At 44.2% G+C, this 23,927-nt stretch overlaps 1 protein-coding gene across 1 annotated transcript in view; it reads right to left on the bottom strand.

Moving 5' to 3' along the window:
- LOC145394180 (aminoacylase-1-like) overlaps positions 1 to 23,927 on the bottom strand; it is a 113,316-nt gene that overhangs the window by 369 nt on the left and 89,020 nt on the right. The window lies entirely within an intron of this gene.

The following is a 23,927-nucleotide window of genomic DNA, read 5'->3' as shown; positions in this document are numbered from 1 at the left end:
AGTAATCAGATCTGTCCAACAAAATATGATGCTTTCTATGCTTAGGTCCGTAAAATATATGAAATGTAAAGTGTGAGGAGTAGACCGTAGTACCAGTCGAACAGAGTGGTACTCCCTACTCCCTATAGCTGGATGGAAAACTGATGACAGGGAGATATGGAGTTCAAGTTTCATCAGCCCTTGGGACTAGCTTCTGACAATTCCATTTTGTTGAACTTCTTCAGTATTTCAATAACAGCGAGTAGACCAGCATACTCTCCAATACTCTTTTCTCTGTCAGCACCAAAGTACATGCACATTGCACACCACATTTCCTATTCCAAAATAAGCAAAAATGGCATCCCATCCCCCAGCCTCGGAGTCCCCGGGAGGAGGGGGGACCATAAAAGCCCCCAGCATCCGCCCCTCTCCCCGTGATGACCAAATGAGATGCACGGAACCACTGTCTAACGAACCTCTTGTTCATTTCTGCAACATTCGTGACCTTTCCTCAATTTTGTTCTTTGTTAAACACAACCTCCGTTCCTCTAAAATTCACTTTCTCTTCCTCACTGAGACTCAGCTGTCTGAGGTGACTGATAGCGAACCCTTCTCCGTATCCTTTTACTTTCTCCAAACTCACTTCAAAGCCAAAGGTGGCTGTTGTGTAAATGTACGCAGCAACATATCTTGCTCTCGTGTTGCTGAACATGAATCTTCTAAATTCCTAACTCTCTGACTTCGGCTAGCCTGTAATTCTCTGAATAAATTTACCTGTGCTGTGCATTTATTATCTCCTAATTCTACTGACTATGAAAAATTCTTTGACTATCGTACTTCTAAGATGGAACAAATCCTATCAATTTCTCCTTTCTCTGAAATCTCCATTCTATGTGATTTCAATATTCACCACCACCTTTGACTTTCCTCTCCTTTCACAGATCCACCTGGTGAACAAACCTACATCTCCTTTATCTTTAATGACCTAGAGCAGCTTGTTCAGCATCCTACCCATATCCCTGATTGCCCTGGAGAGAGTTCCAACATGTTTAAGCATTTTCATACACCTAATCCTTCTGCTTATGCTGTTAATCTTTTTTCTTCCTTGGACTCCTCTGATCACCTTATCACCTTAACCTGTCCTATCGCTCTAATAAGGCCTGTGGATCCTCCCGAGAAATGACAACAGTGGCACTTTGGAGCTGCTGACTGGGAGGCTGACAAGCAGTACTTCTTTGATTTTCTCTGGAATGATTATTGCTTCCATGGGCGAGAGCTATGTGAGTGTGGTTCATACATTACGGAGGTTATTCTCTTGGGTATGGACACATACATTCCTCTCTTATCGTGTGACTGATGAAAATAAAAACTTGGTTTAATCCAATTGGTTTAATCTAATTGGTTTGTTCCAATGCTGTCCACAACAAGGAGAAGGCCTAAAAAGGCACCAGAGCTAACCCACCCCTGAATCTCATCTCTCTTATGTCTCTGCCTGAAGCCGTGCTAAGTCTGTTCTTCACTCTGCTAAAAATAATCTAATTCGTGCTATATGCTCTGACTCAAATTCTTCCCCCTTCTTCCGGCAGCTTGCCAATAACCTATCTAATTACTTCATCATCCTTCCCTCCTCTTTTCCGCTTTGATACCTCTGTAGCTGTTTCTTCTGCTGATAAAGCAGATCTCTTCGCTCAGACTTTCTCCTCCAATTCCACCTTAGACGATTCTAATGCTGTTCCTCCATCATTTCCTTCCTCTAATTTCCTCTTGGCTGACACTGAAAATTCTTCAGTTGATGTGTTTACTGCCATCACTGGCCTCTTTACAAACAAGACGTATGGGTCTGATGGGATCCCTTCTGCTGACCTCAAAAACTGTGCTTACATCCTCCCTAGGTAAACTTTTCCACCTTCGTTAGCGTCTACCTTTCCTTGCTGGAAGTTTGCCCACATTCATCCTGTCCAAAGAAGGATGACCATTCCCAGCCCCCTATCACCCAATTGCTTTGACATCCTGTATTTTCATTGTTGACCAAACAATTTTAAAGCATCTTTCCTAGCACGACATTCTTTCTGATCTACAGTATTGGTTCCTCCAGGGATGCTCCACTGGCAGTCTTTACTGTCTTATTACCTTTTCAGACTCCTGGTTATCCTCGTTTCGCGACTTTGGCAAATGCTTTGTCACTGCACTTGACAACTCAAAGGCTTTCGATCGGATCTGGTATAAATATTTAATTTCCAAACTACCCTCATATGGTTTCTATCCTTCTATCTGTTCCTACCTTTCTGGTCATTTTGTAGCTGCTGTTGTAGACAGCCACCATTTGTCTCCTGAAGTTATCAATAGTGGTGTTCCTCAGGGCTCTGCCCTATCACTAATTCTCTTCCTTCCATTCATCAGTGACCTTCTGGATTATACATTTAACCCTATCCACTCATACGCTGATGTCTTCACCCTTCACCTTTCCATCTGCTTCCTAGCATCCATCTCAGCAGTTGCCTCAGCAAACGTAGGTCGAAATTATGGCACACTTGATGCCTGACTTGGATCATATCACTGGATGGAGTAATCAGGTTGTTTTTAGCGCATCGAAAACATAGTTCTTATATCTTTTGATCCAGCAAAATCTACCATTGGATTATTCTCTAAATTATAACGATATCCAAATCAATCCACATCATCTTTAAACATAACTGAGGTTTCGTTCTCTCGGGATTTATCCTGGAAAGATCATATTACCTCTCTTGTAAAATCCGCTTCCAAGTGATAGGTGTGCTAAACCAACTTTAAACAGAGGTTTTATTCGCCTCTGTGTTGAGTACACGTCTCATGTGTGGTAAGGCTACCCGCATAGAGCTCTTTCACCAAGGTGGAGTCAAAGGCTTTTTGTTTCATTAACTCTCCTCCTCTTACTGGCTCCCTTCAGCCTCTGTCTCACTTCTGCAGTGTTGCGTCCTTGTTGCTTTTCTATCAGTACTTCATTGGTCACTGCTCCTCTGAACTGTTTACTTGCATCCCTCTACCTCTATGGCGGGCACACAGCACCCGTCTAGCAGCAAACCCTCATCCCTTTTCTGTCCAACCCTCTAATGAAAGAGTTAAGCATTATTCCCAGTCTTCATGTATGCTCTGGAACCGTCTCCCTCTGTCTGATTTCCTACTGTCTATGACCTCCATTATTTTAAATGCAATGTGCCCAGGTATCTAAAAAGGAATGGATCTTGAACTTGGGTCTCTATTATTTGTTTGTATTTTTTCTTAGAGGGAACACTCTTACAGGTTTCTAGTCTTTAGTTCCATATTTCTTGAATAAAAGCGATATTACTGTTGAGAGATTATCCGTTACAAAGAAATCCATTTGTTTCAGAATGCGCTGCGAGGTGTACTGCAGAAGTTTGTGTTTACATGCTGGATCTACTGACCATACTGGATGGTGGAGGTCCTTTCATCCAATTATAGCCAGCCATGTTTCACTTTCTTGAGCCATTTCACTGCAGGACCTTACTCCACATGTTCAGTCTGCCTCTGGGCATTCTTCCCGTCACATTTACACATGAGACCCTTCTCAGTCTTCTTCCCTCCTCTCAACCTGTACAACCCTCAGCCATATATGGATAACAATATCTTATCTGTACTCTGATGATGCACACTAGTTTGAGGGCAAGAAGTAAATGTTCTTTTAAGTTAGTGTTCTTGCTGTTCCACTTCAGTTATGCCTGACCCAGCACACCCATTGACCACAGGTAAGCAACTGCCCCTATGAGGCCATCCCATAGGATCCTATATTGTTGTTGTTATGTCTGCATCTCAGAATGGTATGTCATGCAGTGCTCCATATTGTGGGTTATATTGTGTGGCCCTACTCTACAAGTGAAGCAAGTGTCGTTTGTGATTCCACCCAACCAAAATCTAAGCTGGTAACTGAGGACAGCTGGGTGATGTCCTGATGTAACGCTAACTAGATAGACTCTATCAGATATATTTAAGGATATCTCTGACGGGTGGATGTTGGAAGGGGGGACTTGCAATATATGTTGTTATTGAAAAGCTGTATAGCCCTGCGCGTGAAATGTGTAATTAGGTGTTTCTTCAATGCTAGTGTTAGAATGTCTGGAGGAGGGATGTTACTGAAGTGCGTCTGGTAATGTTTGTGTGATGGTTGATTTATGTGCTTGGTTTTACTGTATGGTTCCTTCATATGATAACGAGGGTGTTGTGTGTTAGCACAGGCTGCTGCATAGAATTGCGTGCCTCTCATGTAATCTATTCACTGACAGGGAAAACTTAGTTCCAACTTGTAAGTGAGCTCTGGAAGTAACACTGGAGCAGCCAATGATGATGCATTAAGCGTTGTTCTGTCGTCTTTGGTCTGCAGGATGTTGTAATGTGTGTTAAGCAGGACATAAGCTCATGCTGGGGAGGCATAGGATCTCAATGATGTGATAAACTATTCGCAGAGCTGGGAGAGTGTTTCGTTTTGTTACCCATTGAGCGGTTGTTATACTTGAGTAGCTTCGTGAGTAGTTAATCTTCTTTTCCATTTGTCATGTAGTGACAGGACAAGTAAAGAATAGTATGGGACTATTTTTATTTGTCTTGGAAATATTAACAAATCTCTCACACAGAGCGAAGTATAAAGTAGAGTCCCACTAGCTATCTCTCTGTCTCGCTCTCTCTGTCTCTCTCTCAAGTTGCTAAGCCCTTCTCCCTGCGACCTGTCTCTTCTATGGCTAGCTTCTTTCTGCCCTCTCTTTCCTAAATTCTGGTGAAACAGGAGACGTATCACGTGTGTTCCTTGTGAGTGGAAAGTTCTAGAAGCCTGTGTGTGAGTATGTGTGTATGTGTGTGTATGGTCACTAGGCGCTGTCGTGTGCCTATAAAGCATTCCTTGAGTTAAGAGTGTGTAAGCATGTTTAGCATTGCTCGATTCTCGCAGACACAATACCTTCTCATCATCTGACTCCCTGCTTCTATCTGTCTCTCTATCTATCTATCTATTATGATTTGTAATTATAATATGGAGTCCTAACACAGTGAGCCAGGGGATGCATTGCCTCTTGCAGTTTTGTAGGTGCTTCAAGAAGGCAGTCCAGTGGCATAAGTCATTCCAAGAATCTTCATGGATAAAGGTACATGACTGTGAATGACACAGGTACATTGTTAAGCGTGGTGTTGGGGAAGCACCTGTGTTAATGCTTCCTGATGATGAGGAGTGTGGTGGTGGACCTGCCTGGAGTGACTATCAGCCTGTTGTTCTCAGCCTATTCCTGAGGTGTGTTAAGGTAGTCTTGTTGCAGCATGCAGGCTGTGACTGCGATGTGGTGTTTGTTTTGGTAATGTCATCTGCGTATGAGGCAATGTTTGGGAGCAACTGAGCTGTAGGAATTCATGCATGTATAGGTTGAAAAAGTGTGGGTAAAAGATTGAAGCCCTATCAAACTCCGTCAGGAAAGTTTCATGTTCATGATGACTTGCCCTGGAGTGTAACATTTGTTTGTTTACTAGATAGGTTGCCAAGCCAGTATTTGGTGTTGCAGATTTTGATAATACCTTTGTGTTGGGGAGTGGCATCAAAGGCTGCATGAACGTCTGTTGTTGCACAAAGGGTACGTTGTGCGTCTCTCACGGAGTTGTTGTCAGGTATGATGTGTAATGTGTGTGTGTGGAGTGTAGTGCACTGAAGTCTGTTTATGAGGGAGCACGGGAGCCATGAGGAGTGATTTGTTAAGAATCAGGCATTCACCAATCTTGGATGGCATGCTACGTTTTGTTATGGGTCTGTTTGACGAAAAGTGTGTTGGGCCCTTGTTTGGTTTGAAAATATTGATGGTTGTTCCATGTTTCCAAATACTGGGAATTATATAATCTGCATCTGAGTAGTTACTGATGCTTGTGATGGTCTGGATACCGTGTGGTCCTACTGTACATGTTTCAGGTATAGCTTACTGACACCAACCAGCACTGTGCTTGTAGAGTTCTTTCGTTCTCTTGATATTGTTAATGTCTGTTCTGGAGTGAACAGACATATAACATTGTGGTCATACTGAAAGGAATGCTCATGCGGAGAATCTTGTTTTTGTGACTCGATACGTGCTGGTATAAGGTGACATTGTTGTTGTTGTTGCTCAACTCCGGTCTTCGTCTGCTGGTCGAGCAGACTCATTGACAACAGGTAAGCATATGCTTATGTGGAGCCATACCGCAGGTACAGTACTGTAAGAAAAAAGTATCTTTATGAAGGTCACTAGTGGTTTTACTGTGAACAGAACTACTGTTCACATTTTCCTCCTAAGGCAAATAGTTCTGAATGACAGTTTACTTTTCTTGTTGTATGAACCTCAGGCCTTAAGAGGTGCTGATAATAACAGCAGGCATACATATAAAGGAAAGGTGACTGGATAACATTTCCAGGTGGTTCCACTGTATCAGGGCATAAAGATTGCAGCTTTTTTAATGTGTGTACACTCGCAGGCAACCCTCATCCCTCTGAAATTCACCAATTAATGCTTGACTGTACTTGGTGATTCTCCCAGATCCAGTCACATTCTGCCTGCCAAAAACCTTCAGTGCTCATGGAATTCCCATCACAGGAGGGTGCATGTGCACTGTTTCCGGTCTGTTCACCCGTGTAATCTTTCTTCTGTAGACTTCCCTAGCTTTTGCCACTCCTTGCTCAAGATGCTTGGAAAAGGGCATGTCACATGAGGGAAAGATCAGACTCCTCACTTTACAAGAAGAAAAGTTCCCTGTTAAAGAACCTGCCAGACTGTAAGTGCAACACTGCAGACAGAAGGCTTCATTACATGACGTACCAGCTGTTCAATTCCTGCAGTTAAAATAATGTTCTAGTCATCCACACAAGACTTGTAAGGTCACACATACAGGGTACCCTTCTGAGGCAAGAAGTACTCAAGGCCCATAGTATGACAGCAGCTGAGTTACAAGGAAATCACTCTGATATCCTAGGAATGTATCACACCACATCATTCAACATGATCTCCAAAAAGAGATGAACTGATCTGTTGCCATGATGCAGAAAATATGTGCAGGCTCATTTTGAATCTGCTCACAGATATCGCCTTTGGACACCAGAGCAGTGGGCAGGTCATCTGGTTTGATGGGAGCTCATTCCAGTGTGTTAAAATGAGTGGTGCTAAGGGACGGCATCCAGAGAGTCAGCAGGTGCGTCCATCAGTTACCAGGAACACTATGAAACACGCAAACCATTTGATGATCTAAGGCTCTCTTAGTGGTGTTATGGGGAGATTTTTTTTTTTTTTTTTTTTTGCCTATCGGCCATTGAGGCCGGAGCCTCTGGTCATTAAGGCAAATATATATATATATATATATATATATATATATATATATATATATATATATGTGGGCCTCCGCGTCCAAAGGGGGTCATGCACCAAAAATAAAATTTTACAGGAGAGGCTTGTAAAGGTCAACAAAGTGTTTGCAACTGTAATTTCGTTAGTTTTTGACGTCCAGTGCTCATTTTGGTATCAAATTACAGCTTAACACCTGAAGTGTATGAATCTGATAGAAGATAATGAATTTTATGAAAAATAATGTATGTATTGCTTGTTACAGTTGCATAATGTTGCACCCATAATGAACTTTACAAGCATCTCCTGTTGCAAATTATTACAATAATATCAATATTAATACTGTTAACAATAGTCGATAGCATGGGCAGCATAAAAGCATCATAATAATACCGGACAAAAATGATACTATTACTACTACTACAACTACTAATGCTACCACTACTAGCAATAATACAGCCCACACAACATTCCCCCTCTTCCCCCACACACATCAACACTTTTTCTATCTCTTTACACAAAATTAATGCCCATAGTCACCCATTAATAGTGAAGAATGCAGTACAGTTCCAGTAGTGCCATGTTGTGCCATGTAGTGCCATAGTTTTCCTCCGTTATCCGTACTCCATTGTCCAATATCCAGGCCTGGGTCGTCAGCTGGGGTGGTCAGGGCAGGTGAGGTGTGACACTATAGTCCCATGTAGTGCCACAGTCCTCCTTCATTATCCATAATCCGTCGTCCATCCAGGCCATCCTTGTTACAGCCGATGTTATTACATCTGCGTAATCCTTAGTACTTGGCAGGTAGTTCGTCTTCCTGATCTTCTTTTCGATGTTGCTGAAGGCTCAATCACAGGGCATGTATGAGTGGCCGGACTTCAGGAACACAAACTCCACCTGCACAGACACTTACCCCGCCACCACGAACACCTCTGCCACACTCACAACACTGGACATCCTAGCCTTTGGACGCGGAGTTTGCCTCGAGTCGAGTGCGTGCAGGTTTGGACGTGGTAATGTTGAACGAAATACGACTTTCAACCCTATGTCCAGTGTCGGAAGGAGGTGATTTCCACATCCAACCGTTAGAGGAAGGGTTAAACTAGTGCTCTCTGGTGCTATCACAAAACTGGCCAGGCCGGCACTTGACCCCCTTTGGACGCGGAGGCCCACATATATATATATATATATATATATATATATATATATATATACACACACATCCATGTATATGAACATACACACTTTCATGAACACGTACATATATATATATAATAATTTTTATTTTATTATTTGTTTGTAGTTTTATTTTTATTTTTATTTATTTTTTATATTTTTAACCTTATATTGCTTATAATAAAAAATACCTAATCTAAAGACCCTAAAACTAACCACCTAACAGACAAATCACTAACCTACACTAAATCCTACGAGACAAATAACTAGACCTACACTAATATTCAAAAAGCCTCGACCAAGAGAACACCATCGACTGCAGATAAGTAATGCCTTTCTACATGACATACCTGCACTCATCACCTGGTGACTGTCAGTCGAGGCACAACCTAATATAGGGGCCATCAATATATGAAAGGGAACCAGACGAGTCAGGAACACTTCCATATACATCAGCTGTCGTCCCTAATTAGAATAACTTAAGCAAGATAGCATAATGTATTTACATAATTTGTACAAAAAGTGAAGAACCTCGCCCAGCAGACCACCATCGACCGCAAGTGCCCAATACCTTCCTAGGGAGAAGTAATTTGTATTTTCTTCCAAAGAGTGTTATAACTGAACAGTGACCGGTATTTGCAGATGTCAGATATCAGGAGAGCATTTGCATGCAGATTATGGCAGTCATGGTTGTGACATCTTTATACAAGATGGTGCACTGTGTCACTGGTCCAAAGTGCTCTAGTGTTTAAGTGATAACAGTCTTCACAATATGTAATGACTGGAGGACAGCCAAGACCTAATTCCACTTGAAAATGCTTGGTCATACATAAAACATAACCTTTCCCACCGTCACTAACTCAAGCGTTGCCATTGATCGCCAGCTATAAAAAAAACCCTCATACCAATTAATCTGGCCAGGCATGTATGGCAACACTGTTCCGGCCGAGATTCTGATTGGCTGGAGATGTTTGTTCAATTTCGTTGTTACTAAAACTGGTACTCTTTTTATTATCAGATGTGATAATGAGTTTGTCGACAATACAATCGCCAAAAGCAATAAGAAATCCGTTATATACTTATCAATAATGAAATTTTCGTAGGAAGACAGAGATATGAGTCAACAAAGTATTATAACAGTCCAAGTCAAAGTCAGCTATTCGAACAATTCCTTTAAATCTCTGACACTCCGTAATATAACAGAAAATTAAGAAAACCTGCTTAATCCAAGCGTTGATATAACACACATTTAAATTTCAAGATCAGTCCGCATCCTTAAATCGTGCCACAACTCTGAATTAAAAATTCTAATGAGAGACGAGTTCTGCGGGGAGGGAGGTTTGAAATAATCGGGAGAAATCAAAGTAGGCTAAAGGAAAACTATTTCATTATATCTCCTCTATTATCACTGTACGGACTGATCTTAAAATTTAAATGTTATACCAACGCTTAGATTAAGCAAGTTTCCTTAATTTTCTGTTATAATACGGAGTGTCGGAGATTTACAGGAATTGTTCTAATGCTGACCTTGACTTGGACTGTTATAACTTGGACTGTTATAATACTTTGTTGACTCATATCTCTATCTTCCTACGAAAACTTCATTGTTGATAAGTATATAACGGATTTCTTATTGTTTTTGACGATTGTATTGTCGACAAACTCAGTATCACATCTGAATATAAAAAGAGTGTCAGTTTTAGCAACAACGAAATCGAACAAACACCTCCAGCCAATCAGAATCTCGGCAGGAACAGTGTTGCCATACATGCCTGGCCAGATTAATTGGTATGAGGTATAGTTCAATATGGAAGTCGGGCTACTCATGCATAGACCACAGAAGTCGCATATCTTTAAAAAATCTCTCCCGTGATAGTTAATGATATACCGTACGTAAGTTCTTCATGACATTATTCTTTAGCAGTTATACCGATTTCCTAGATATGCTTTAATGCGGTAAATGCAGGAAAACGTTATTATAGAAGCCGTGAAGGCACACCGGGTGTGACAGCATTCATCACATATGTACAAGTCTCTAGCTGCATCTTTTTTGAAACCCATATAATTTAGTTTTCTAAAAGAATAATGCTTCATCTCCAAAATGCTGAAGAAAATCTACAAAGTTTTTCATATGAAAATCGTACAATGTTTACAGCCGAAATCGTGCACAGACGAGACCGCCGGCCGAAATCCCACGATGCCGAGGGCTCCAAAATACCGTACAAAAAGTCAAAACAACACACCACTGGTGTAGCCTGAACAGGGTATTCCTCTAGACTTCAAGAAATACTTCAGTCTAGGCACTGTCCATTTTTCTCTACAACGGTTTTCCATGATCTTTGTACAGTAGGTCCAGCGGGGCAGTAGACACACGTGAGTTTGTTATTGTTTATAATCCTAACGTACGATCTTCAGCCGTGTCGTGCTAATATTTCTTAATAGAGAATCGTTACATGTTTCTCATAACACTGTTTATTTGTTTTGATTGACAAATACATGAAGTGGATGTAAAATAAAGCATATCAATATTTAAGGAAGGAAAGAATAATAACCGTCCGCAAACCGAGATGGTAGACTCAGCCTACCATTTCTTTATTTTCTTTGACTATAATACAGCCTCTCTTCCTTGCAGCAGTGACTAAAATAATGTTGTTATAATTTCTCCCTTCCATTTAGTGACACAGAGGGCAAATAAAATGAACGGAGTTTAGTAGACCGACTTTGATGTCGAAAATTAAATAATATGGTGAAAAGTGGCAGTTTTTCCTTGGTTAGTGACATCGGGAATTCTCAGGATACTTCATCTGTGTCCTGCCTAACAAAAGCCATCAAGATGTGGATGCACGACTAAAGTGGAACATTTTCAGAGTCTGTGTGATTCCATGCCAAATGGATATGTGCAATAAAGTCTGAACCATCACATATTAAATGAGTGGTTACTAAAATGCGTGACTTACAAAGCAGTGCCCCCGAAATGGAAACAGAAGAATACCGTAGTGCCCCCGAAATGGAAACAGAAGAATACCGTAGTGCCCCCGAAATGGAAACAGAAGAATACCGTAGTGCCCCCGAAATGGAAACAGAAGAATACCGTAGTGCCCCCGAAATGGAAACAGAAGAATACCGTAGTGCCCCCGACAACGGGGCAAGCAGGATACAGCCCAGTATGCCCGGGAACGTGCCGACACCCCCACACGGACCCCACGGGGTAGCCGCCACCAGTTGGAACAAACCCCGGCAACAACGGCATGTGTCAGCCAGGGCCGTGCGCCCCTATGTCACGCAGCCACCATGCCGTCGCCGTCGTAGGAGAAGGACACTACCTTCACGGAGTGGGATTGTTGAACCAGCTAGGGGTGGAGTTGTTCTAGACACTCCAGACGGCGCCCCTCCTAGTGAGACGGCCTATTGTCGCTCTGAAAGTGTCCTGGTAGAGACAGCCTATTGTCGCTCCTGCCCTCGTGAGACAGCCTATTGTCGCTCCTGCCCTCGTGAGACGGCCTATTGTCGCTCCTGCCCTCGTGAGACAGCCTATTGTCGCTCCTGCCCTCGTGAGACGGCCTATTGTCGCTCCTGCCCTCGTGAGACAGCCTATTGTCGCTCCGAAAGTGTCTTGGTAGAGACGGCCTATTGTCGCTCCTGCCCTCGTGAGACGGCCTATTGTCGCTCCGAAAGTGTCCTGGTAGAGACGGCCTATTGTCGCTCCTGCCCTCGTGAGACGGCCTATTGTCGCTCCGAAAGTGTCCTGGTAGAGACGGCCTATTGTTGCTCCCGCCCTTGTGAGATGGCCTATTGTTGCTCCGAAAGTGTCCTGGTAGAGACGGCCTATTGTCGCTCCCCTCCTCGTGAGACGGCCTATTGTCGCTCCGAAAGTGTCCCGGTAGAGACGGCCTATTATCGCTCCCCTCCTCGTAAGACGGCCTATTGTCGCTCCGAAAGTGTCCCGGTAGAGACGGCCTATTGTCACTCCCCTCCTTGTGAGACGGCCTATTGTTGCTCCGAAGGTGCCCCGGTAGAGACGGCCTATTGTCGCTCCCCTCCTCGTGAGACGGCCTATTGTCGCTCCCCTCCTCGTGAGACGGCCTATTGTCGCTCCGAAGGTGCCCCGGTAGAGACGGCCTATTGTCGCTCCCCTCCTCGTCAGACGGCCTATTGTCGCTCCGAAGGTGCCCCGGTAGAGACGGCCTATTGTCGCTCCCCTCCTCGTCAGACGGCCTATTGTCGCTCCGAAGGTGCCCCGGTAGAGACGGCCTATTGTCGCTCCCCTCCTCGTCAGACGGCCTATTGTCGCTCCGAAGGTGCCCCGGTAGAGACGGCCTATTGTCGCTCCCCTCCTCGTCAGACGGCCTATTGTCGCTCCAAAGGTGCCCCGGTAGAGACAGCCTATTGTCACTCCCCTCCTCGTCAGACGGCCTATTGTCGCTCTGAAGTTGCCCTGGTAGAGACAGCCTATTGTTGCTCCCGCCCTCGTGAGACGGCCCACTGTCACTCCATGCATGGAAGGAGGCAAGGAGCGAGACGTCACCCCGGCAGGAGACAAGAGCCCAGGGCTCCCGTACCAGAGTGGCCCAGACAGGCCTCACAGCCTCCCCTGGCCTCCACTCCCTACGCCTGGCTCTGGAACAGATGCACCTGACGGGCCCCAGTGTAAGCTGATGCCGCAGCCCTCCCCTATCAGCGCCCCTAGATGCTGGAGACCGCAGTCCGCAGTCTCTCCCGATCCTCCCCAGGACACCCGGGCGCAATCTCCATATGCTCCCACGACGACGTAAGGCTCCCACCTCCGGCCGAGACTTACACAAGAGGTTCCTGAAGCTATTCGGCCGCAGTCCCAAGGGCCATACCCCTGAGCCCAACCCGGAAGCCACAGGTAGCCCAGGACGCGAGAGGACGCCCCTACGAGTTGTCCCGTGCCCTCTTGGCACGCCTCCCCTTGGCGGTGCCCCTAGCCCGTCAGGATTGCCAACGGCGTGTTCCCGCCCCTGCCCCCCCACAATGAATACGTGTGATGCTGCCCAGAAACAGTGCAAGTGATTTAGGTTAAGTGTGACTTTGCCTAGTGTAGTATCGTGCAGTGACTTAATATAGTGAATATCGGGGCAAGTAAGATCACAGTGAGAGAATAAAGGACGAGTGTGCAAACCAAGATCTGATGAACTATATTTATGAGTGACGTCCCTTATATACAATTAGTAAGACTGTGCCGCCTGGAAATTCCTCCGTAGGAATACACCCCTACTGCTGTGAGCTCTAAAGAAGTAATACGAGAAAGTGTTAGTGATATTCCCCGACTCCCACTACCCGTAAATCCTGTACGACACTCCCTCGTCCCAGTATCTAGTGTAAGTGTAAACCAAAAATAGAATCAATTACCAAAGTCCCTTTGCTATTGGAAAACGTGTAATCCTCATTGTTAATCCTTGCCTCGCTCCAGTATTACCATACCTCCCTCCTAGCCGTCACAAGTCACTCCCCGCACCCCCCCCTTTTCTCCCCCCTTTGCGAGACTCACTCCCCGCGCCTCACGCGCGCGCCTATATTCACTGTACCCTGAATACACTAGGTTTGATTGGTTGGCATTAATATCAGATAAGCAAGTATCCTGCAAGATACACATGTCCTAGATAAGGGTTTTATATTGCTGTGTATTGTGCTGTAATATCTGCTGATTTGTCCCGTGTCTGATTGTGGTAATATACGTGTAAAGGTTGTTGCCTAGAGTTTTGTGTCCTGCCTCTATTGCACTAATCTCCGGTCTCGAAAGAGGACCCCGCTCCACGTTAGGTGAAATAGGAACGAGAAGTCGAGCCTAATTTCACCTAGCATTATAGTTACCAACACCTTATCTTGTTTATTTCGCCATAAAATAGGGGGGCAAGGTGGCACAGTGGTTGAGCGTCGGGCTTAGGACCGGGAGGTCGTGAGTTCGAGCTACGCCTGGTAGCTGCCATGCCGTTACCATGTGTAATGTTGTGCTTGTCTGCGTTAAGCATGATGTTGTCATATTTCATGATGTGCCTGTTGATGTTGGTGATGAGTTTGTTTAGTGTGATGATACGATGTTCTGTTTCTTTGGTGAATTTTGTCCATTTTACTTTCTTGTATTTTGTGTAAGTGACGTGTATTTGCTGTGGTCTTTTTTTTTTTATGCGAGGAAGAAGGAACCAAAGGCTGAGCCCGCAAAACGTTCCTTCCAAGAAAAAAAAAAAACTAAACAAGAGAGCCAAATTCAAGATCCCTTAATTTCGAGATGCCTGGATACACTGCGTTTGAAAGACTAGAGATCATAGGAAGTAGGAAATACAGACAGAGAGAGACAGTTCCAGAGCTGACCTGCTGCATAAACGAAGGACTGGGAGTAACGGTTAACTCTTGCATTAAAGAGTAGGACAGAAAAGAGATGAGTTTGTTGCTAGACGGGTGCTACGCGCCCGTCGTAGAGGTGGAGGAATGCAAGCAGACAGTTCAGAGGAGCAATGACCATTGCAGTAGTGATAGAAAAGAGATAAAGATGCAACAGTGCGACGAAGAGACAGAGGTTGAAGGGAGCCAGTAAGAGGAGGAGAGTTGATGAAAGGTAAGTCTTTGACTCCACCCTTTTGAGTAGAGCTGTATGTGGGGAGCTTCCCCACACATGAGAGTTATACTCTAAACAGGGGCGAATAAAACCCGTGTATAAAGTCAACAATTGTGCAGGGGTAAAGGAGGCACGGAGTCAGCTTAGCTCATCTCATCTCTTGGAAGCAAATTTTACAAGAGATGCAATATGATCTTTCCAAGATAAGTCCCGAGTGAATGAAACCCCAAGCATGTTCAAGGATAATGCAGGATTGAGCTGGATATTATCAAACATTAGCAGGTACTCCTGTGGAAGATTCTGATGGGTTGATAGGTGTAAAAACTGAGTCTTTGATGCATTAAAAACAAAAAGATTATTTTTGCCCCAGTCAGAGATACGAGCCAAGTCAGACATTAGGTGTGCCATAGCCTCATCCCTTGTTTGTTGAAGTAACTGCTGAGATGGACGTTGCGGGAACCGAATAGAGAGGTGAAGAGTGGAATCATCAGCATACGAATGGATGGGATTAGATGTACAGCTTAGATCATTGATGAATAAAAGGAAGAGAGTTGGTAATAGGACGGAGCCCTGAGGAACACCACTGTTGATAGATCTTAGAGAAGAACGATGGCCGTCTACAACAGCAGCATAGAACGACCAGAAAGGAAGTTATAGATGAAGGCACAGCTAGGATAGAAACCGCAAGAGGGCAGTTTGTTAATTAAAGATTTATGCCAGACTCGATCGAAAGCCTTTGAGATGTAAAGTGCAATGGCAAAGCTTTCGCCAAAGTCCCGAAAAGAGGATGACCAAGAGTCTGAAAGGTAGGTGAGATCGCCAGTGGAGCGTCCCTGACGGAACCCATACTGACGATCAGAAAGAAGGTTGTGATAGGAAAGATGCTTTAAAATTCTTCTGTTAAGAATAGACTCAAAAACTTTGGAGACACAGGATGTTAAAGCAATGGGACGATAGTTAGAGGGTTGGAAATGGTCACCCTTCTTTGGGACCGGCTGAATGAGAGCAAACTTCCAGCAAGAAGAAAAGGTACAAGTTGAAAGACAAAGGCGAAAGAGTTTACCTAGGCAGGGTGTAAGCACAGAAGCACGGTTCTTGAGGACAACAGGAGGGACTCCATCAGGCCGATATGCTTTGTTAGTACTGAGGCAGGTGATGGCAGAAAATACATCAGCGGACGAAATTTTATTGTCAGCCATGAGGAAGTCAGAGGAGGGAAGTGATGGAGGAACAGCACCGGAATCGTCTAAGGTGGAACTGGAGTGTATTCTTGCGTTGATGATGATTTGCAGGTGATGTGTCATCCCCCAGGTGGTGGTGTGTGAGTGTCTGGTCAGATAGAATGTGACGTCTGGGAAGGAGGGAGAACAGAGTGCTTGGAGTAGAATGTAGTTGTACTGTGTGGTGTTACTGATAATGCACTTGTCATGCTGTATTGCAATGTCGAGGCCAGTTGTCTTGGTTGTATCACATCTGACGGTGTTTTTAACTTTAAAGTCCCCAGCAATGTTAGAATTAGGTGTCTGTGTTAGGAGTTGTATTGCACTGGTACAGCATGGCAGGTGTCAGGGGAATGTAAATGTTAACAATGTTGATTTCTTGCCAATGAACATAAGTGATTGTATTTCTAATGTGGTGTCATTCTGGGAAAGTAATTGTGTTGTCTGTGCTTGGTTTTTGTAGAGGATGGATTTGTGAATGTGAGTTACATGGCCTCTGTAGAGGAGGGATTTATGAATGTAAGTGATGAGGTCTCCATGGTCATTAGTTCTATGAACATCTGTGAAGTGTCTGGAGTCTTGTGAGTGTGATTGGGTTTTGTTTCTTGTAGGAGTGCAATGTGTTTGTTGTGTTTGTGAAGAAAATTTTCAGTTTCTGGTGTTGTGGAGTGGAGGCCACTGAAAATGAGGTGCAGTATGTTTATGTTGTATGTTCGAGGCGATGGACATCTAGTGTGGATCTGTGTTGCAGGTGTAGTGTTTGTGTGTAGGGGCTGAGCTGTGGTGGGACTGATTGTGTGAGTTGCAGGGTTGTTGGAATGTGTGGAGGAAATTAACTACGTACAGTGTGGCGGTAGGAGTGTTTGTTGAGGTGTTGCACTTGTCACATACCCATGCTTTGTGATGTTGTCTGGAATTTTTAAGTGTAGTGCAAGTGGTGTGGATCCATTCGCTGTAAGAACTGCACTGAACAGATCCACGTGTTAGTTTGGTTCTTGTGATGGGTGGGAGCAAACCTAGCATGTGTGTCGTGTTTGGGTCCTGGGATTGTTGTCAGTATACCTGGCAAGTGTGTGGGGGAGGAAATGGCTGTCGGAGAATCATTTCCCTTTGTGTAAAAAATGGTGTGGGGAGCAGCTGCCCCCATGTGGAAGATGGTGTTCTGTAAGGTTGACTAAGGTCCTCCTCACAGGATGCAGGGTAGTCTGGGGAGGTTTGGTTCCCAGACTTAAAGTTACAGTTGTTTTTCCTTATCTGGGGTGCACAGTGCAACTTCTGGTAGGCCTCCCTCTAGTGACATGTTCTGATAAAAGTGGCAGAAAAGTCTGACAGTGTTAGCTTAAGATTATTTAAATGTGAATGCAAACAACAATAAAATGAGATGTCAGAGGGAATTAATAGGCTATGGTTTTCAAATGCATCCTACGAGAAAGAAAGCAGTATGAACTACAGGGCAGGAATGTTATTCGTGGTGCTCGAGGAGACTGATAGCTTTAATTTCCCAGACGCTGTATAATGCAAAAAAGGCAGTATGGAGTGTGAGCTAAACCCTTTTGATGCAGATGGTGCACTCAGGTATTAGACTCAGACTAACACTGGAAAAATTTTTTCAAGTGAGAGAAATCATCGCAGTCAGGACCTTCAAAAACATCTTGTGTAACCTCTCTCTCTCTCTCTCTCTCTCTCTCTCTCTCTCTGTTGAAAGTGCTGTTTTCACATTACTTTTAGATTATGCTATGAATATGCGACTTGCAATGATTGATGACAATATACAAGCATGCTAGAAGTAACTGTGGATGCATTAAAGAAATGAACATTGTATGTAAATAGTGTCAGTTGACTGGAAAACTTACAGCGGTCAGCTGATGGGAGTTAGAGAACGTTTTTGTAAAGCCACCGAGCCTTAAACCAAAGAGCAAAGCCTTGTTTAAGTCTCAAGTCTAGTTTGGCAGCAGTACAGTACTGCTTTTGACAGGGCCATAATGGGGACTTCCTAAAAATTTTAGGTCTTTCCCCACATTAGCCATATAACAATATATCTTATGGAACTGTTAACGCAGGGCCCTTACTCCCTCCCCCCTTCACATTACACGTATACAACAAGGACCCACTGTACAGCTCTCTCTCTCTCTTTTCCTTCCTACATGCTTTTCCTAAACTTGTCAGATAATGAACATTATCCCTTTGCCTGGCATAAACCCAAACTGCATCTTATCAATATTCATTCTTTCCTTCATCCTTCCTTCCATTACTTTCATTATTTGGCTCGAAAGTTTTTTGCGTTTATAATTTCCCCATTCCAGGGCACAACCTTTCCCCTTACACACATGACAATCATGCTCTTCAACCAGTCATCTGGAGCAACACACTCATATGTAACAGAATTTATCAAATCAGTAACTAAACCCACGCCCATCTCCAAAGAGTTTCAGTGTCTCAGCAGTCAACCCAGACACATCCGCTACCTTCCCCAACTGCGTCTGACTGAGTGTCCTGCTCACTGTGTTAACGTCAACCATGGGCCATAGGTCACGCGCAAGTGCTGGACTGTCTGTCTCCAAACCTTCCCTATTCCATTCAAAATCCTCATTCAGCAACCGGTTATAGTGTTCGCTCCAAGAATCCTTATTATCCTTGCTATCCACCACTACCCTTCCTTTATGATTTATCACACACTGCCCACTTATGATACCCCTGTTTTCTCTCGTCATCTGTTTAGCTACATTCTTCCTTTCCTCCTTCCAGCACTATCTGAGACATCCAGTAAAAGTCTCTGAGACTTGAACTTTGCCCTAAACATCCTTTCTGGCTCTACGTTTAACACCCAAGTATTCCTCTCTGTTTGTACCCCTTTTACTTTATTGGAAAAGTCGTCTTTTCTCTATAGCTGTGGCTTCTACAGCATCATCTCACCACCACGTTAGGTTTTTGTGGGCCCGTTGTCCATCCACCACTGAATCAGTAACTCTCAAGAGATTCTTACGAGCTTTGTGCTGATCATTTACACTTCTGTCTACAGCTCCATATTCAGCCACCACTTCACTGTAACCCAGACTGACATGGGCAGCATAGTTGCGAGAGTCTTTTGATTGTTTTTGGCAAGTTTACTATTCAGCAATTGTTACTGACTGTGTAACTCTGACTGGCCTAACATAACAGTGAGATAAGGTGGTGTGTTATTGGTTATAATAGTGTGCTACATAGTACCCTATCATCTTTAAGGATGATTCCAGCAAGGTCAAGCCTAAGTGGGCTAGAATTATCTTGGTTCTTAATGTGAAATAGACATTCTAAGGCACCACAGGATGGTATGGGTGCCAGTTTTATTGCGAATGATGTTCACGTAACATGATCGACTGTACCAACTGTTATAAAGAACACTATTCTCCATGCAGAGGACATGTCTTCTTTGTCAGCTAAAAGGCTTACTCATACATATAGTTCTGTCACTGAGATGGAAAGACTTCTAAAACTTTGGACAGATGATGAGAATCGGCAATGTGTGGCTTTGCATACGTCTCTCATTTCCAAGATGTCCATTAATCTGTGGAAGGACTTAAGAAAAATGAGAGATGGTGATGGTGCAGGAGAGTTTACGGTGAGTGCTGGATGGTTTGTGCGGTTCATGACATGGGCTGGTCTGTATGAACTTCACCTGACTGGAGAGGCAACAAATGCAGACCATGAAGCAGCCATGGTGTTCTTTAACATCATTAAAAATCATTTAATGAAGGGAAAGTACTGTGTCATGTAGGTACTAAACTTTAACGAAACTAGTCTCTTGTGGAAGAGAATGTCCATAAAAATGTTCATCCCCCATAAAGAGAAGTCAGCACTGGAAATAAAGCCAGCAAGGATCATCTCGCTCTACTGCCTGGGGGAAATGCCAGAGGAGTATCTAAGCTCACACCCCTTCTGGACTATCACTGAAAATCCCATAGCACTAAGGGGTTATGTATGGGAACAGATTGCAGTGATTTGGAAATCAGACCCCAGGACATGGTTGACAGTTGACAATGATGGCGTGGGAAAGTTATATATGGCCAGTTACCTCTCTCCTGCTTTAAAAGACCACATCTCAGAGAACAAACCAGTAAACTGCTTCTTCCTCATTGTAGACAACATTCCAGGCCACCTCAAGGGCTTGGAGGACTGTACGGATAACAATATAGTTCTTGTTTACTTTCCAACACCCCCATTCTGATCTATTATATGGACCAGGGCATTATTACTACAATAAGGCCTACCACCAGTGGCGTATAGTGCAGTTCCTGCAGTTAACAGATGGCCCTGATCTTTCATTGAGGACTTCTGATACTGGTACACCATTCTCTATGCCATTGACATCAACGATGTTTGAAAGTTAGGCAGGCAACCAAGCGCAGTGTGTGGCGAAAAATCTGGTAGGAGCGCACCCAGGATTTATCGTACTTCCCTCACCTGGGATGTGTTGCCAGACCTGTATGGCAGCGACCATTTTCCGTTACTCTTAACTGCTTGTTCTGGTGGACCACAGCCTCGTCTTCCTCACTGGCTTCTGGATAAGGCTGACTGGCCACTTTTCAGGGAATTAAGTTCCATTGCCTGTTCTTAAAGTGAGTGTGGCTGTCTTACTGAGGTGGTGACTTATTTCACTGACATGTTGCACTCAGCAGCCCTATTATCCATTCCAAGAACGAGGGGTCAATTTCCTAAACGTCCGGTTCCTTGGTGGAACTCTGAATGCAGTTCCACAGTAAGAGCCACACAAAACGCCTTCTCTCGACTTCATCGTCACCGCGGGGATCCTCAGTATTTGGTGGCATATCGGAGGGCACGAGCTCATATGAGGTGGGTTTTAAAGGAGGTCAGGCGTTCATTCTGGAATGGTTATGTTTCCTCTATCAATTCAAGGACTTTCCCCACTCAAGTGTGGAACCGTGTAAGGAAAATTTAAGGAAAATTTACAATTCCCTCCTCTCCTGTTTTATCTGCAGCAAGTGGCTGATCCTTTCGCTGTTACAGAGTTGCATGTTGATCATTTTGCCAGCGTGTCACAGAAGGATTCAGATACGCCTTCAGCAAGTCAACGTCAGCGCCTAGAGTCCTGTGGTCTCAGTTTTGCCTCTTCTGGGGGAGAACCTTATAATGTCTCTTTTTTCCATTTCTGAACTCCAGGCAGCTCTGTCGCAGTGCTGTGATTCTTCACCTGGCTGTGATGATATTCCTTATGCCTTTCCACGCCACCTGTCTGATGAGCCCCTTTCGTTTTTGCTGTCGTTATTTAATAAGATCTGGTGTTCTGGTGAGTTTCCAGATTGTTACTGTAGTTATCCCCATCTCCAAGCCAGGTAAGGACCACCTGCAGGCGACGAATTACCGGCCTATTTCTCTGACTTCCTGTATATGTAAAGTTCTAGAAAAGATGGTCAATGTTAGGCTTGTGTGGTTTTTGTAGAGAGGTGAATTCTTATCCCTTGTCCAGTATGGTTTTCGAAAAATGCTGTGCCTCTGATGCGCCACTGTCCTTGGAATCTTCTGTCTGTGAGGCTTTCTCCACTAACGAACACCAGGTCACGGTCTTCTTTGATCTGGAGAAGGCAAATGACACTGCCTGGCGTCATGGCATCTTACTTTCTCTTCATGAATTTGGTCTTTGTGGGCGCTTGCTTATTTCTGTTCAGTAGTTTTTATCTAACCGTTTTTAAAGGGTCCGAGTGGGAGGAGTGCTTTCTAATGCCCGTGCACTAGAAGATGGGGTACCACAAGGGAGTATCCTTAGTGTTACTCTCCTTGCTGTGATCATCAACAGATCAATCAGTGTACTTCCCGATGGTGTACGAGGCTCACTGTGTGTCGATGACCTTAATTTCCTTCACCGCATCTAGCATGTCTCTGCTAGAGGGGAAGTTGCAGCTAGCTCTTACTAGAATTTCTGAGTGGGGTAAGTCTCTCGGCTTCCGTTTTTCTTTAACAAAGACAGTGGCTATGCATTTTTGTCGTCTTTGGGGGGTTCACCTAGACCCTGACCTTGTATCTTTATAGTTGGAGAATATCCTGTGTGGAAGAGACTCGGTTTCTGGGTCTTGTATTTGACAGACGACTAACCTGAGTTCATATTCGTTCTGTGAAGGCAACTTGTATTAAAGCTTTGAGTCTTCTGAGGATTTTGGGTCATATTTCTTGGAATGCTGATCGTCAGACCCTCCTCCTCTTGCACAGATCTCCTAGCCTTCCATGACTTGCATATGGGTGTGAGGTCTACTCCTCTGCAACAGATCCCCATCTCCGGACATTAGATTCTGTGCATCATGCTGGTGTGCGTCTGGCAACCAGGGCATTCAGGTCATCCCCGACTTCATGTTTGTTGGTGCATGCTGGTGTATTCCCCTTGGATTTGGGACGCCAGTTGCTGATGATGAGGTGTTGGTATCATTTTCACCGCATTCCAGACTCAGTTTCTTGTGCCATGGTCTCCCAGGATTCCCGATCTTCTGTTTGACAGCCGTCCTAGTTTCCCGAAGCCCTTTGGTTACAGGGTCCAGTCTGTTATGTTAGTCCTCTCTGTTCCAAGACTGGCAGTCTGTCCCAGTCAGATCCCGAGGGTGGGTTTTTGACTACTCCCTCGTGTGACATTTTGTAGGTCCGTTGTTGGTAAAAGGGGCTCACTTCTCTCTTGGGTGTCCCTCTCTGTCATTTTAGAACATGCCTTCACTCATGAGGGTTCTGTCCTCGTCTATACTGATTAATCTATGACTGATATTGGAGTAGGTTTTGCTGTTGTCTTCCCTTCCTTTAGTGGGGGTGGTAGCCTTCCTCGTATAATTTTAATGTGTACGGCGAAACTGACTGCAATTTTATATGCACTAAAAATCATTTTTACTCTCTCTCAATCTGTTTTGGTGATTTTTACTGACTCCTGTAGTGCTCTGTCTGCACTGGAGTCTTTTAATACATCACATCCATCAGTTTTATCAATTTTAGAGTGGCTTTTTCTTCTTGGCCGTCGTGTCCGTCATGTGGTTTTCTGTTGGGTTCCTGCACATACTGGTGTGGTGAGCAATGAGAGGGCAGATACATTAGCTAAAGTTGACTTCTCAACAGTCCCCAACTGACTACCAGCTTCCTGCTTCTGATGTAACACCTTACTTGCGGTATGCAATTCGTACGTGTTGGCATAGACGCTGGGATGGTGTTGCTCATGATAAGTTACAAGAAATCTTTCAGAGAGTGGTTGTGCCAAGGGTTCTCCCCTCCATGCTTCGGCGATTGGAGGTGGCTCTTGCCAGGCTTCGCATTGGGTACTTTCGGCATACACATGGGTTTCTGATGAGTGATGAGACTCAACCGTATTGTGATGATTGCCTTGCCCTTTACTGTCCGTCACTTGCTGGTCGAAAGTCCGAGTCTGGGGGAACTACGTCAGAGATTCCTCCATAGGCATTAGGGAGTAGATGGTGCCTACTGTCTGTCCTTGATGGTTGGTGAAGCCTCTAGCGATTTTACTAATGTTTTTGGTTTTCTTCAGAAGGCAAGCCTCTTTCCACTTTTATAAGTAATTGATAACTAATCATTTGCTATTTTCAGAGTTTTATATCTACCAACGGGTATTAACTTTATTTTGAACATGCACTTTTTATTTGCGGCGTCTTTTACCTTGTTGTC

Source organism: Coenobita brevimanus, chromosome 26, assembly GCF_032717465.1.
Source record: "Coenobita brevimanus isolate Jiangsu-jjx chromosome 26, ASM3271746v2, whole genome shotgun sequence".
Classification (NCBI taxonomy): Eukaryota; Metazoa; Arthropoda; class Malacostraca; order Decapoda; family Coenobitidae; genus Coenobita; species Coenobita brevimanus.
Note: the sequence above shows the minus strand (reverse complement) of the source record. Positions and strands in the feature narration are given on the sequence as shown.